Genomic DNA, 13,301 nt, shown 5'->3' with positions numbered 1-13,301 from the left:
AATCTGATACATGATTACTGCACTAAAATAATAGATTTTAGTTCAATAATAAATCAAATTTACAGCCAAATCAATTACAAATAATTTTATCGTAAGTTCGTATGATGCGTATTTCAGCTAGAATAATAAATATTTAAGGATTTGTTGAACATTTTTAGTAAAATATATTGCAATTTATTTTTTAAAACAGCTGAGGTAAAAATAATTATGTCATGCTCCTTTTAGAAATTCATAACTTCATTTATGGTTTAGCATCTTTTATTTTCGAAAAAACAATTTTTGAGGTGATTTCTGTATAAAATACTTGCAAAAATTCATGAAATATAATTTATCATATTTTCCGCGTCATATACTCTGCTAACATATTAAAACAATATTACAATCATAATTTTAATTGAATAATTATATGAACTTTTTTATTTTGCTTAAAAAGAAAACTTGTATAATTTTTTACCATTTTCATTAAATTTAGGTGCTAATTCCTTTCTGTAATATGACACGGTTTTTTCATATCGCATTGTTCGGTTTAAATTATAAATAATTATCAATTTTGTACAAACAGAGACAGATTACGTATTTTGAATTTCACATTAAGAAGTACCTTTTTTGTAATTTCTAGTCAATTTAGTTTCAAAATCCAATTTTTTTTAAATAATCAAAATGTTTATGATTTATTTTAGTTTAATTTTTATTTCAATTGCTTTAAATAATTTTATTTAATATTATTGGAAAAATGACTGAAATAATAAAATTCCTGAAAATTAATCAAAATAGCTAGTCAATGTTTTCTTTATTAAAAAAGCATTTAATTAACACAAATTTTTAAAAAAAATCCAGTAAGTGTAACTGTAAAAATTACGATGATTGAAGATTTACAAGTGGAATGCAATATAAGCAAATCTAGGAATCACTTTCAGCCTCCAAATTTTTCAAACTCAAATTTTTTTATATATAATTAAATTTATAGCAGTTTTAAGTAATACATTAAGTAGTTTTACAAACTCCAATAGCAAAAAATTTATCTGCTAATTACTTTCTAAGAATCTGATACAGCCTATCGCATATAAAAAAAAGTGCACAACTAAAATTTTTAAAAAATTCAAAAATGACAAAACTTTTCTTGTTTTAATCTAAATAATATTTTATAATAGTATAGGATGTTTTTTTAATTATAAAATACTATATATTTTTAGAATTATAAAATAACATAAAGTAAAACTAAAATACCATAATATCAAATACCATATCATAGCAAATGGTAATTAATTATAAATGTTACGACAATAATGTTTAGAAGTTAATTTAAATAAATCTTGATTTTAATCTGAAGAAGTTCTACTGTACGACATTTGTAATCAAATAAAATCACACAACTAAATAACTTTCAAAGTAACACCAAAAAAAAAAAAAAAAATTAGAGGGCTCGGGGCCCTCTGAAATTGTGTGATTTCCAGGTAAATGTGAGCTTTGCGTATTTAATAATCCGGCCCCAAGCATAAAGCAAAATAATCAACTTTTGCAACATTTTTCTATCTTATCAAACAAAAGGTCAGATAGCTTTTAAAAAATGCATTTTGTTTCTTATCCAAAGATGCTTGCTTCTCGAATTTTAGGAAGCAGAATAGAGCTCGGTGGTATCTTCCGCAATCTTCTAGGAAGCAATTTTCCCGCGCGAACACTACTGCAGAGGATGACAAATCCTCCGAACAAAAGAGTTCTTTCTAAACGAAAAAAAGAGCGCGCAAACACTCCTGCTTGGGGGAGTGGAAAATCTGGACGCAGATGGCGAATGAAAAAGCAAAATATTGCGCAATAAAAAAAAAAAAGTGACGACGGAGGAGAAAAAAAAGTGATTTTTTTTTCTTTGTTATAATTTTTTTCCTTCCATACTTCTGGCATTTTTGTCTTCTAAAAAACAAAACAAAAAGATAAAATTCTGTTTACACAGGATGGATATTGGACAAAGTCCATATTGTTCTAAAAGATTTCGGCAACGCAAAGAGATCCTTCGAAACGTGAAACATGGGAAGATCTGTGGATTTACAACTAAGCCGCTCGTTTTTGCAGGGTTTTTTTTGTTTTGTTTTTATCGGATTTTAATGCTAGAAGCGCCATTATTATTTTTATTATAACTACTTTTTCTTCGAGAAAATTTCGGTTTGAAAAAAAAAAAATGTATGCTTATAAGAAATGCTTATAAGAATTTTTCTTCAAATAACAATGACCACATTCATTGTATTAATGACTGTTATTAGTCAATATTTTATAAAAAGTGTTCCAAAATTAACGCAAAATTTGAATTTGTCATTATTTGCGCTATAAAGTATTTGCAACGCTATTAAAAAACCATTTGACAACTGATAGTTTAGGGTTAGTAAAAATGAAGTGTTACACGATAGAACAACGTGTTTAAATTGTTGAACAATATTTTAGAAATAATGTAAGTCTCACGGGAAGTCTGGAAATACAGACCGACAGATGGTCAATCACTTATTGGATTTGGTTCAAAAATTAATGGATGTCTACATTATAGATATCAAAACTGCGCATTGAATTTTATTCACATAGCTTTCTTCTTTCCGTAATTATCGTGTTAACTTATTTTCAAACAGCGAGACAGATAGACATTTGAATAGATATAGTTTAAAATTCGATAGAAAGCTATAATTTTGGAGGGATCAAATACTACATTTGTTCCATCTAGTTCAAAGTGTTTTTGAATTAGCTTTGTGTTCAAATAAATGTGTTTTTCAAATTCAGAGAAGTTTCAAATTCACGAATTAATTCAATTATACATTGAAAAAAAAATTCTAAATTTACAATAATGCATGGCAAATTTGAAATGTGTGCAAATATTTCTGGATGCAGATATTTCCCAAAGATTTTGTACGTAACATGGGATCTTAATCGCCAAATGCCACTGAGCGTCGAGAGGAAAAAAAAGGAATCCATGTTAGAAATCATCTTCTGAATGAATCCCTTTGAGAATTCGGACAGGAGAATCCACAACGTGATCTAATAACTATATGTATTTGTGTGGTACCTGAATATTATTGCTTTTCAAATATTCCCGTAATATGATTAATGTACGCTTTTTCTTTGTGGTGCATTAGCAGATTACAAAAATACATGTCGATGAAAAAATGGTTAGAAGTTGAAGAACAATAATTAAGAAACTATCATAGTAGAGAATAGAATTCAGCATTGTACAATGCAAGATCTGATAATCCTTTCGTGCATTCAGCCATTTAAAGAAAAAGGAAGCTGAAAAAAAATGAATTGATGAAAAGTTTAATAGAATAAGATGTTTATATATATATATATATATGTAATAATTTCGAATTCCGTCGGCTCTTTTAATATGTAACATTATTTGTTGTGAAGCATGATGCAGTTTGAAGACAGTGAAGAGACTTTTTATCTTTTTAAATTCTTTTTAATCCATCGAAAAAGCATCATTATTTACAAGCAGAGACGCGGACAAGACGTCCGCCGCAGCACGTTGCAAAAGCAGAAGTAGGGATGAAGGGCCGAAATAAATTATCCCTCGCCTTATATAACCTTAGATTTGATAGGGAAAATATTTCTTCATTGTGCTAATATATTAATAAGATTCTGATAGGGATTTCTGACGCATGTCAATCACGTGTAAGGGAAACGCAGGGATCTTCTAAGAAAGAATGTGCTTACTGGACATTTTTACCCCTTCACGCTGAGCGTGGGAAAGTATCGGCGTTTAGCTGACTAAGCAATTTTATAAAGCTTCTCTTGAATTAATTAAGTAAAGGAAGTGGAATTGTATCACGAAAAAAGAGAATATTTTAGAATGAAGTTACTATGGGCTAACTTAAGATAAAATCTTGGAAATTAATTAAATTGAAATTAAAAGTTTAAAATATCATTACATATATATATATATTTCTCGTACACGTAGTATAGAGTAAGTATAGTAATTGTCAAAAAATTCGAGCTCGAGATTTTGACGAATCTCCACGTTTTACTCTTCCCAGAGTTCTAAAAACACATTTTTGAAAAACATCCATTCGTCTGTATGCCTGTCTCTGAGAAAGAGAACACCAAAACGCTTTGGGCTTCAAGGATGAAGTTTGGAATGCGCTTTTTACATCAAATTAGTAATCAAATTTTGAGCAAAATCCGTTCAGAGGATGTCCGGCAGTTTGAATATAAGTTAAATGATAACTGCAAAACAAAGAACGCTTGATCGATAAAATCAGGTATACAGATTTAACATCTAAAATGTAGACACTTTTCAAATTTTCAGCAGATCCATTGACAGGTTGATCGCCTGTCGGTCTATACTTTCAAAAACATATCAACGCAATACCTAAAAAAAAAGACTTAAATATTTTAAATTTCGTATGGGATTTTGTGACGATACGTGCAGTTCGATGTCAAATTTTTATTTCAATCAGCTGGGGAAAATGTATTTTAAAACAGAAATCCGATTTTCGAATAATAAAAATCGCATGCCAGGTATTAATCGCCAAATTACCCGCCAAGGATGGCGCGATAGATTCAATAAAAATGCTAAATTCATACTAAAGGTTAATAATTTTACCAACTATTGTACGTCAACTTCATGCAAGGGACTTTTTTGAAATGACACTTTTATTAAAAAATATGCGAGAAAATTTTGAGGAGACAATTCCCGCTGGTTTTAACTTTAGACTGCAATTCCCCAATTTCAAATAATCACAGTTAATAAATATGAAAAAACTTCAGTGTTTGAAGAAAAATTTGCATATGGCGCTGATAAAAAGCAGTTTATCTTTTGAAACAAAGCTTTGAAAGATGAAATTGATTAAGACTAGAATTAAATTAAATTATGCGCGGTATAAAACACCTCAAATATTTAGCTGACATGCCAGTTTAAACCAGAGGGGGTAATCCCCCTTAAGCTTCCTCGCTTATTCTCTAATAAAAGTATTATTTCCCCTTCCCTTGTTTAAAATTACGGATCTTGGGCAAAGTTGTAAATGCCACAAGTACTCAGATTTTTATTTTCAAGCCTGTGAGATATGGGATTTGTAGTATATAATAGAAAACTGATATTTATATCTTAACTCCATGCCGTTATTGAACAATATTAAGAAAAATTGACGTTTGGCATGAAACTAGCCAGCAATCATTGGAAACTATTCACTGATATACTATTAATATACAAGTATCAGAAAACTAAATATGTATTTTCAATTCTTTTTTTCCCGATTCTTTTTTAAATCAAAATTTGACTATGAGCTACAACTGTATTCAAAAGATAAAATAACAATAATAAATTTATTATTTATTTAAAACATTGCGTTTTTAAATTATCGTGTTTGCATGCATGCCATAATACAAACCAAAAAATTGTGAATTTTCAAGGCAAATTTGTTTCAAAATTTGATAAGAATTTAAACCTTAAAATCTAAAAATGTGAACCAAATTTTATTTACCTAAATTGCTAACGTTTTTGAAGAATAGCATTTATATGCTTGCAAAAGTTCTACTGGATAGACGATCAAGCCTTTACGGATGTGGCTTCAAATGTGACATGTATCTATATTATAGATGCTTAATCTTGGAATCAAATTTCATTCATCTAGCTGTATATACTCTTCACAGTTATCGTATTCATTTGTATTCGATTAGCTGAATAGACTTCTTGTGAATGGAATTTATTCAAATTTTAATAGATACAGACAAATTTGGTATACAGATCATATACCAAATTTCATGCATGTAGCTCAAAGCATTTATGTGTTATTTTGTTCTCAGACAGACAAGATTCCAAAAATGTGTTTTTCGTGTTTGGGGTAATCTGAAATGTGGAGATGCGTCAACATCTCGAATTCGATGTAAATCGTGAATTATTGGTAACTTAAACTACAGTCGTAAGTTCCCCTGTCGATATTACTTCGTTCGGTGGTGGCAGGGTGGTCGTCTGTACACAAGAAGTCGGAAGTTCCCTAAAATGTGTATACCTCAATGTTCTGAAGTATCACGATTTCGCAAGCACAAGATACTTAATACTATATAACTTTTATAATTTTTTTAAAAAAATTTTAGCTAGATTTTAACAAAAATTATTAATTATTTTGCAAAAGAAACTCATGGGGTTAGTTTTATGAAGAGCATCTTGAAAAAAATCAGGATTCGGCAATAAAGCTGAAATTCAAAAAAAAATATATCAAGGAGTACTTATATAGATTCTTCCATATTAGACTATTTGTTCTTGAATTTATTTGTGAAAATAAACAACAAACCAGAAGAAAATTCACAAAAAGTTTTCATGCCTTCGTGAAACCCCTTTGTTACTTGTCGAGAATCAAAACGCTAAAAACAAAATGATTAAAAAGAAAGATTTTTTTTTTTCGCATTACACCACAAGACCATCAACAATTCCTTCCCTACCTTCTAGCATTCCTACCGATTACTGTTAAGTACATAGAGCAATCTAGAGTGAGGGAAAAACAGTTTTTTAGGAAAATTAAAACCCTAGCTTAATCTTTTGACTTGCTCTTCTATTAATAGATACCTAGTTATAAATAGTTATCTGTTAATAGATGCCTAGTTATTAATAGTTATCTATTAATAGATGCCTACTCCATCAATGGAAAGCTAAACATTAAATTTTTCCTGACCTCACGCGAACCTCGCTAATTCTCTTTTCGGATGTAGAAATACAGAACTTGCATCGCTTCGTGCAGCCCCTGGCTGTGTCTACAAAATGTCCGACGAGTGTAAAATAACTTTTTAAAGTCATCTTTTGAGCATGAAAAGGTTTATAACTCGGTTAACTAAATGAAATAGTAACTAAGGGAAAATTGGATGGAAGCTTATTACACATTTTAAATCTAAATATTTGTAATTGACTAATTCTGATCCTTGTGTCAATGAAATTCTATATATTTGCTTAATTCCTATATAATTTGGCGACATTAAATGGTGGTCAAAATGTAATCGGATTTTTCAGAATTCTCGCATTTATGAAAATTTGCAAATCATTATTGTCGTGTACATGATTATATTTAAATCTCTTTACTTAAAATTCCTTGTATAAACGCAAACGATAATTTAAGGAAATTCTTGTAGAACTTTTTTTTGTAAATTTTAGTTTCATTAAAATTCTTTTCTTGCACCTGCGAGCGTTATTTTGCCACACAAACAAATTTGCCTAGTTTCATATCAATTTTACGGATTAAAAAGTCTGATGTTTCAGCATTTTGGTAATTAGAGAAATTTTATTTATAATAATTTATTGATACTAATGCTGATGAAACAATCATTATGATTAAAAGCTTGTTATGCTTATTATGAGTGCCTTTAAGGCGAAAAATGTGAGAAGAAATCATTCATAAATACTGTTGGTAAAGGCTAATTAATAAAAAAAATAAGTAACATTATAATTAAACTGTTAAATAAGAAAATGTACAAATAGCTACTCCAAGATATACATTCTATTTAATTAACATGTTTTTAGTAACTCGATTTCTTCTCTGCCTGTTTGTCTGTTAGGGGCAATAGATTTTAAATTGCAATTGAAACTATTTGCAATCAATTTTAAACTAGCTTCCCGATGTGTTAGAGACCCGAAACTTTAAACATAGTTCAGAACAGTATGACAATGCTATATTAACTGGGTTTTTTTTGTCTTGTTTATTTGTTCGGTACAAATATTGCAATCGATAAAGAACTTTCATTACCGATAAATGACGCCATGTGAAGTCATTAGCTCATTGGGAAGTTAGTTTAAGATCCATAGTAAAATTTTACATGCTCAAAATTAAAAATCAAAAAATATTTTTTTAATGTACTACGCTTTTAAAACTTACTAAAAAGTATATAATAATTTATCTTGGCCCCCTATAAATTTCTAAACCCATATAGATTGTTTTAAAAATTTGTGATTATAAATTTTTAAAACAATCACATTTCTTTACGATTTGTATTTTTGCCATTTAAATAACTATTAAAAGCTTATGTTTTGTTCTTGTTTCAAGATAAATCTTTTTTTTTTTTTTGTCGTTGTTATCGTTTATTTTGTACTCATCTCAAATTCTATTTACTTATTCAAAATTTTTTGTTAGCATATTATATCCTCATAACCTTCTAACAGAAAGTGGCGCTTATAAGCATATGACAACAACTCTTATAAACACCAAGCAAGGTTTTTAATTTCTATAAGTCCTAAACAAAATTCTTAATGTTCTTATAATCTATTAAATCAGTTGTTTTGTATTAAAAAATTACAAACCTTAAGATCAATGTAAAGCTGCTGCCAGTTGGAAAGTTTATGAAGTGCCAAGTTAATTTAGATTGGAATCGCCTATTTCATTGAATGATCAGCCTTAAAACAATGAATTACAATGAATGTAATTTTTCTTTCCAACTCCGAAACTTGATAGCCCGAAATGCAAAAGACGATTAAGATTACGTAAGCGAACATACCAGGAAGCTATTTCATGCTTATGAAAAGAACGAAAGAACAAGCTGACCTATTGTACCAGGAAATTGCAGCTTCCTGGTACCGATTCATATCTTGTTTTTGAAACTGGATACACCCTCATATTTTGGAGGGGTTTTATGCCCTCTTGATGCTCAAAGAAAAGAAAAAAGACGAGAAAAATATTCCTCTTCAGTGTTTACTAAGCAAAAAATGTGAATTGATTGCATTTTTTGGAGGGGGAGGACTTAAAAGACTCCAAAAACACAAAATTCAAACCTAGCTGAAGCGTTTCAAGTTTGTTCATATAGCAATTGATTCTGGCCCCGAGGTAAGTTCCAGTCTGGTGAACAGAAAGAAAATGGACCCACGATTTGGGGGATCATACGAAAGATCTAACTTTCGCTGCTTTGCTTATGTTTTCTTGATTAACATTGCATACTTGGAAGCCACATTTGAATATAAATTTCTTTAAAGATTTCTGGGGCTTTCTTACGAAATATATAGACTTTTATCTTTTCAATGAACACAAGATGTTCTGGATACATTCCTTTTCCCATACTTTTAAATATCCTATGTGGGTTATGTCATAAATTGAATTATTTTTTTAATCATATAACTTCTTTCTCTCCAAGAAATTCATAATGAAAATATACATCAATATTAAAGTTTTCTTATCTTTTTGTAATTAAAAACACAATCGTAAAAGTTTTTTTTTTCCATGCAGGTAACATACCGATTTGATAATCCAGATGATCCAGGGGATAAATTACTGAAAACGGAAAAGTAGTTTTTGGAACACTTATATTCAAAAATATTGAAAAAAAATCGTTTGTTTATCGGACGTCTTATGATACAGTGGAATTTTTTTATACTTTCCAATAATTCTCCGACTCTATATTTTTTCGATTTTCACCTACTAAAAGTCGTTTGGAACCCTATATTGCATGATAAATTTTTTATCCTCTTGATGCCTATTATTACCTTTCTGAAATTTTCGGTCGAATTCGGCAACACCCTGTATATATATTGAAACTACTGATTTTTCTAATGAGCAAGCTTGAAACGTTTTGCATTTTAGTGATTCCAGTTGTTAAATCTGTTGTATTATAATATATTTGGGATTAATACTATAAAAGTAGTTATAGAATTCTTGAGCAAGCGCAAAACATATTCATCAGTTATTTATTATATAAAATGAATTATATAATTTTTTTCAAGAAATTATTTTACTTATCTGTCTAAAATTTATAACTTTCATGGTTTCATGGAAGAGGCATTTCTTGTGTGTTGTTTTGATATAAGCATTATAATATAATTGAATGTCCCGAAACTGTGCGTCAATTGCAGAGATTTGATAGATCGAAGATAGATTTGAAGAATATTACCAATTTTTTAAAATTAACTTTAATAAGCTTGAAAATACTCTTATAAAAATTTATAAATATTTTAGTCAATATTTTAAAGGTTTTGCTTTTTTCTCTCTCTATATATTTTTAAGTTTAAGGTTAAGTGTCGACTACTTTGAAGCTCTTGATTAAAATGTTGTTTTATTTGTTGACTAATTGATACATGGCTTAGCTCGGATATAAAATACATTCATGTATGATAATCTTAACATAAAAACAACTTTTGTATAAAATATTATAATGCACAAATCCTTTTATTATCAGAATAGTTTTGTTTATTGTTAATTTGTTTATTGAATATCAATTGAATCAGAGGATTTTCAAAAAAGGACTATAGTTAATTTACTTCATGATATCTTACATTAATCAAATTTTGTTCACAATTACTGAAAAATGAAAAAAAAAAAAAAAAAAGAAAGAAATGAAACGTTTTAAGTAGCGTTTTGAAACAATTAATTCGATCATTACTTATTCAAAAAATTTCTGATTCGCCGGTTGCGCTGTTTCAACAAGATCACCTTGCTGTTGTCGAATTCCATTTCATTTGTTCCAAAAATCTTTACATTCCTTGGCTTCGGTTGAATTAATGTGATGGATTTATGTTATCTTTTAGGCATCATTAAATCGCCACTCTAAATTCCTCATTACTTAGTATTCTATAATATTCTCAATTATTATTTTATTACTTATTTATTACTCCCTAAAAGATAAAAAGGTAAAGATGATAATAGATTTTGACCGCAATAATTGTTTAATTTTATCTGATAACTTTAGAATTCTTTTCAAACCAACCAAAAAGTTGCCAAAAATATTTAAAAAATAAAAAAATAAAAAATATATATGAAAAACAACCTTGCTGTTGCTTAATAACTGATATCTTCAAATTTCCTTATTTCAAAAATTTTCTGCATTTATTAAAGTACTTATAAAATTCTGAAAAAATAAGTAAAATTACACAGAAAAATGAATTTCATATAATTGAAAACGCAAAATTTTGAAACTTAAGATGCTATAAAAATATTTCCTATGAAATAATTTTCTCTGAGGTTACTGAGGAAAAATAAAAACAATTCAAAACTTATTTTAATTTATAATCAATTCAATATTTAATTGACTTTTGTACATCGAAGTGTTAACATATTTTTTCTCTCATCTTCCATAATTAGTGTACATTAATTGAATTTAGAGATGTGGAACATATATATATATATATATATATATATATATATATATATATATATATATATATATATATAGTAGCCACAATGACTTTTACTGATAAGATTATTTTTTCATGTGACGAATAACCATTTTTTTTTTTTTTTTCCGTATACATAGTGCAGAGAAAGTATAATAATCGCGAAAAAAAAATCTAATTCGAGATTTTGACGAATATTTACGTTTCATATCCCCCCCCCCCTTATAGTTCGTAAAACATATTTTTGGAAAATTTCCGTCTGTCTGTGACAAAGGTAACTCAAGAACGCTTTGTTGAAATTTGGTATACGGTCTTAACGCCAATTTCCAAATCAATCAAAATTTCTATCACATTTTGTGTAAATTCCGTTCCGAGGAAATCCATCTGTCCGGTTGTTTGAATACAAATCAACACAATAAGTACAAAAAGAAGAGAGCAAGATAAGAGTCGATACAAAGATAAAAAATCTACAGTTTTGACAACTGTTCAAATTCGATTTCGTTATTAACTCATGCCATGTATTAATCGCCCAAAAACTCGCCAAGGATGACACGATAGATTCAATAAAAAGGCTAAACTCACACCAATGGTTAATATTTCGTAACTATTGTACGCAGGTACTATATGAATACGTGACTATTGTACGTGTCATGCAAGGCGTTCTCTAAGATGACAAATTTATAGAGAATATGCGGGAAAGTTTTGTGGAGACTATTTTAGCTAGCTTGTGTTTATTTTATAACATGTTGTGCGTTAATTGAATTTCAGTGATATAACAGACTTTTTTAAATGAATAAATAAATAGAACTAGAAACCTTATTTGATTACCTCCCACGCAGTACTGTACTCAACCGAGAAAACTGTACTAAACCACTTCTTGTGAAGTTTCAGTGAGACAGTTGATCCTTTTACTAGCACCCCATTATCTAATAAGGCTTCCCGAGGGCGATGAAACAACACAGCTGTACAACAAATGACATGAAAGACAGGTGTAGTGTTACTCCGGGTGTCAAAAAGGGGAGGAGCGAAGGTGACAGTTCTTCACATATGGTTCGCAGGTGGAAGGCGCAATTAGGTGCTCTTAGTTGGCATGTCTTTTTAGAAGGCACCCCGGTGGCACCGCTGGGGGATGGTTCATTTAAGGAATTCCAAAATTTTTGGTTCTTGAAAAAAAGAAGTAATTGAGTGATTAGGACTGATTTTGAATCTTTAAGATCGATATTAAGCTAATAAGTGATAATAAAATCGAAATTATTCCGAAATTTATTTCTTTTTATGACAATTTACGTTGGCAACCAAAAATGGTGATTTTTTTTTTTTTTCATTTGAAATTCAATTTTGAGGGCAGGAATATTCTGTGCCCCTTAATAATTAAAAGAATTGTCAATATCAAAACTGTTTCGCATCCAAAAAAACCAAATAATGGGAGATGAAGCACTGATTAATAATAATAAAAAAAGAACATTAAGGTTACATGTTTTATTCTTGTAAGGTTTTAATAAAATATTTCAAATCATTTCGGTTTTTAGAATCATATTAGCTTAGTATTTGGTATTAGAATTCAAATCAGGCTTAATCTTTGAAAAAATAAATGAATAATATTTTATAATTAATTTGCACTCTAAAAATAATTTTCTAATAACTCGAATGCGACTTCATTGTAACTTTAACTTCTAAGCATCACTCTTTACTATTTCCCTACAAAACGAAAATCTGTATCGACAAATTCCGTTCTGAAACTATATATAAGTTTAAAATATTTTCTAAAGGTCCCTTTTTTCTTTCTGTCTTCCTTTTCTGTTCTGTGTGTTGTACTAGTCATGGTTTGCAGGAAAAAATTTTCATAACATAAAAATTTGACTGTTTCGTTAAATCACAAAGAATAAAATTTATTAAAGAACAATATATATATATATATATAAACACACACAGGTTGTTAAAAAAATGTTTTCACACACACATAAAAAAAATGATCCGACTTATTTCTTTTACAAGCCAGAAATTAAAAACTAATAAAAAATTTATGTCGTTTCTTATCGTTTGCTTATTTAGAAAAATAGTTGATCTTTTAAAAATGTCTCTTATCATTTGCCATTTAATTTGCTATAAATATTGCCACTCTTGAATACTTCTTATTTTTAGTTTGAATACGATATAGAAGAGAATTAAAAAATCGTTTGGTTGAATGTTTATTTGACAATTTAAATGCTTTTACATTTTTTCAAATAAAGCATGCAATTTAAGTCTG

This window comes from Argiope bruennichi, chromosome 10 (genome assembly GCF_947563725.1).
Source record: "Argiope bruennichi chromosome 10, qqArgBrue1.1, whole genome shotgun sequence".
In the NCBI taxonomy this organism is placed as follows: Eukaryota; Metazoa; Arthropoda; class Arachnida; order Araneae; family Araneidae; genus Argiope; species Argiope bruennichi.
The sequence above is the reverse complement of the archived record's forward strand: the minus strand, read 5'-3'. Positions refer to the sequence as shown.